We start from the raw sequence: 3,989 nt of genomic DNA on the forward strand, positions 1-3,989 counted from the left end.
TGCTTTAGTTTAATTAACCAGAACCTCCAGAAACTGGTTGTGTGAGCTCTAGAAGGCTAGGACAGCTGAGGCCAGAAGAGACCGGGGTTTGATGGCCTCTTGGTTCCTCAGTGGGCTGCAGTGTCTCCAGGAACAGGGTCGGAGCTGGGGATTCTGTGTATTCTGTGTATAACACCTGGCCATGTTGTTAACTTGACCCATTAAGAGCTCTTCGTTAGTGCTCGCTTCAGCAGCACATATACTAAAATTGGAACGATACAGAGAAGATTAGCATGGCCTCTGCGCAAGATGACACGCAAATTCGTGAAGCGTTCCATATTTTTTTGTATAACAAAGGGAGTTCAACTTGAGGATGGAAGATGCCTTAGAGGACTGGGACAGGGAGGGTGGGGGGGACTCAAGGGAGGATGGGGGGGAGTCAAGGGAGGGAGGGAATACGGAGATATGTGTATAAAAACAGATGATTGAACTTGGTGTACCTCCCCAAAATAATAAATAAATAAATAAAATTTAAAAAAAGAGAGAGAGCTCTTCGTTACAATCCGTTCAGGATTTCATTGATTCCTCAGACTCTTGCTCCTTTGAGATAATGAAAGTGCAGCCTTATTAACCTTAATTTAGGAACCTCGGTTTCTTATCTGTACAAGAACGAAAGCAACCCATGCTGTCGGCCTTTTCAGTGTGTAAGGATCACATAAGAGGAAGAAAGCAAAAACACGGTGTAGAAGGTAACATACTGTATCTGTGAGAGGGATTTTCAGGGTCAGGAGTGATTTTCATGGGAAACATCTCAGTAGGATTTTTTTGGTTGGACAATTACATTCCCAGCACTGAACATGGGGCATCCAGTAGATATCAGTGGCTTGCAGGTTTGTACTCATTCAGGCTCAAAAACGAAAGGACTGTTGTCCTCTGACAGAGGCTATGTGATGCCCAGGAATCTGGAAATCTGAGCTCTCATTCTGTATCTGACACTTTCTTGCTCTGTGACTTTGAACTGTTTGTTTCCATCCTGTAAACCTAAGTCTGCTCATTTGAACAATGGAACTAACTGATCTCTGAGAACTCTTGCAGCTCTAACTTAGTAATTCTGACGTTGCAGAAGCCAGAATCCCAGCATGTGGTGGGATTGGGAATGGTTCAGATGTACATTCACCTGGAGACCCTCTGAGTCCCTTTTCAACTGCCCCTGCCCTGCCTATGTCAGTTTCTCCAGTGATTTTTCTCTAGCATCTCAGCACTACTCCTATGATTAAGAACCTTCCAGAGGGACTTCCCTGGTGGCACAGTGGTTAAGAATCCACCTGCCAATGCAGGGGACATGGGTTCGATCTCTGGTCTGGGAAGACCTCACATGCTGCAGAACAACTAAGCCCATGCGCCACAACCAGAGAGCCTGTGTTCTAGCGCCCACAGGCCACAACTACTGAAGCCCTTGCCCCTAGAGCCTGTGCTCTGCAACAAAAGAAGCCACTGCAATAAGAAGCCCCCACTCACCACAACTAGAGAAAGCCCATGCAGCAATGAAGACCCAATGCAGCCAATCATAAAAAAAAAACAAATAAATTTATAAAAAAAGAAAAAAGAAATGCACCCACACTCATTTAAAAAAAAAAAAAAAGAGGAAGAACCTTCCAGAGCCCCTGGGACAGAGCTGAAATGCCACCTCTGTCTCAAGCTGGGTGGGAAGGTAACTGCCCACCAACAGCATGACTGAGGGATGTCAAGGCGACATTCAGGACTTCATCAAAGCAGTTCCAAGAGTGCGCAAGCAGGTGCTGGCTTGTTAAGAGAAATAATTTCTGTGTCTCCCTACTCCGACCACATTAGTCATTCAAGTGCTGAGGAACAATATAAATTCCTGTCATCCTGGTTTATGTGACCACTAAGATTTATTCCAAGCAACAGGTCATTAAGGTTTCTTCTCTTTATTTTTTTCTTGGATTCACTGAAAACTCATATTTCTGCTCCATGTTATGGACTGCTAACAGCTCTGTTTTTGGTCAGGGAGTCAGCAATAAATCTGAATTTAATAAACTGACAGAAGATCGCTATCCCAGAGATAGTCTGAGCCCCAATTCTTCATCTCCTTTTACAAAATGCTTTTGTATTGAGACATCTTCCACATAAAAGCCACATTTGCCACCTAAATATTCACCTCCCCCAATAGTTGCTTTGCTGTCCCAAGGCTGACCACATAATTACAGATTGTTAGTCAGAAGTCAAATAACAGTGGCGGTAGATAGGGAAATATCTGAACTCCAGGATCTGCCCGTCCCAGACTCTGTGACCTTGGCACGTCAGCAAATCTGAGTTTCCTCATCTACAGAACAGAAATCATAATCCCCATCCTGTCTACTTCTTGGGGTACCGGGAAGATTAGATTCAAAGGAGGGCAGGACGGGAACCACAAAGCTCTATGCAGCTGGGGAGGATGATAACTGCTTTTTTAGTATTAAATTTTCAGCTTATTAGTGCTGGGAGCATCTTAGTGTCTTCACTTTTCCCTAGAAAAAATGAGTTATCAGCAAACAGACGTCTACCCGACTTCCTTTCTGGTGTTCTTTCAGCTACATCACTCTGTGCCCCCAAGTCCTTCCTGCTTGCTCTAGGTGCAGGGTTTAGTGGAAGCATTCACTGAAGCTTTCTGGGAAGCCTTAAGCTGCTGCAGACTGCTTGGACACAGGGAGGCTCTAAGAAATTTCTGGCTGGGACTAGAGTCCTCACCACCCTGTCTTTGTCCATCCCCTATCCATCTGTGAGTGCCTGAAATGCAGTCCTTCCATACAATAGGCATTTAAGAATGACTATTTGAGTGAATTTCAAATTAATCCATGGGGGCTGATGTTCTGGCTAAACTCCAGAGAGCATTCTGAGTGGCTGGGAGGCATCTGTCCTAAAATCCTAGCATCCCTTCCAGAATCAGCATCACTATCCTAGGAGATTAAAGTCCAACCCATTTCTTACTGGGGCTTTCAAATATACCCTCAGAACTTGGACAACTCCACTTCCAAAACTGTGAAGCAGAAAAATAACTTTTAGAAGATTAGCATGCAAACAAATACTCAAGTTCTCTATAAATTTCTGTCTTCAAACCCTATATAAACTGCTGCCTTCGAGCCCTCTATAAACTCCTGTCTGGATTTGTAAACAACAACCATATAAGTATTCTCCAGTAAACACTGAAGGCAGAAATGTATAGACATTTCCAAGAACCTGTTTCTACCTAGTTGAGCAAAGCTTATAAAAATTATACTGTGTGCTCTGTCACCCTTTTTATTGTTTTGTAACCTCAGCCATAAACTCAGAACAATCCTTATTTAGCAGCTCTTTCTGTACGTTTCTGCAGTCTCCAACCCAAATTTGATGCAAAGTGTGGAAAAATTAATTGTATTGAATAAAATTAGAAAGTTCTAAAATTAGAGCTGTTTTTAAAAACAGAATGGGCTGCCCTGAGCAGCAGTGAGTCTCCCAGCACTGGAGATATGCAAGCAGAGACTAAAAGAGTATCTACTGAATGATCTGAAAAGGAATTCTTTAAATCAGGTGGGGAATTGGGTTAGACAACCATCAAGTCCCCCCAGATTTCTGGGAATTGAAGACATCCATTCACTCAAAGCTCTTCTGAAGGCCTAGTCTGTGCCAGACTGTGTCCTGGGGAGAGATAAAATAAACCCAGCCCCCAGAACACTTGGTAAGATCCCAGATTTGTAAGAAGACAGACAAGCCAGCCACTAACTCAAGTGCAAGGCAAAATGATGCAAGTGTTAGAGGGAGTTGACTAACAGCTGGCAGAGGAGGCAGAGATAAAGAACCACCTGGGACTGGAGAAAGTTCCCCATAGCCAGCTTCCTTGGGCTGGAGGACTCTGGTGGGGGGGAAACTGTCCACATATAATAATATATTTTATTGAGCACTTATTTGGTAGTGGGCACTTAAACAAAGCGTCAATTCATCTGTATAACAGTCCAATGAAGTAGGCACTATTG

General features: G+C 43.6%; 1 non-coding gene across 1 annotated transcript; it reads left to right on the forward strand.

The window, feature by feature from the left end:
• The first annotated feature begins 217 nt into the window (after nt 1–217).
• On the forward strand, nt 218–323 carry LOC130847078 (U6 spliceosomal RNA). The gene has a single exon (XR_009051872.1). It is a non-coding gene; the product is annotated as a U6 spliceosomal RNA (small nuclear RNA).
• Nucleotides 324–3,989: the final 3,666 nt, after the last annotated feature.

The sequence above is a fragment of the Hippopotamus amphibius genome, chromosome 2, assembly GCF_030028045.1.
Source record: "Hippopotamus amphibius kiboko isolate mHipAmp2 chromosome 2, mHipAmp2.hap2, whole genome shotgun sequence".
NCBI lineage: Eukaryota > Metazoa > Chordata > Mammalia > Artiodactyla > Hippopotamidae > Hippopotamus > Hippopotamus amphibius.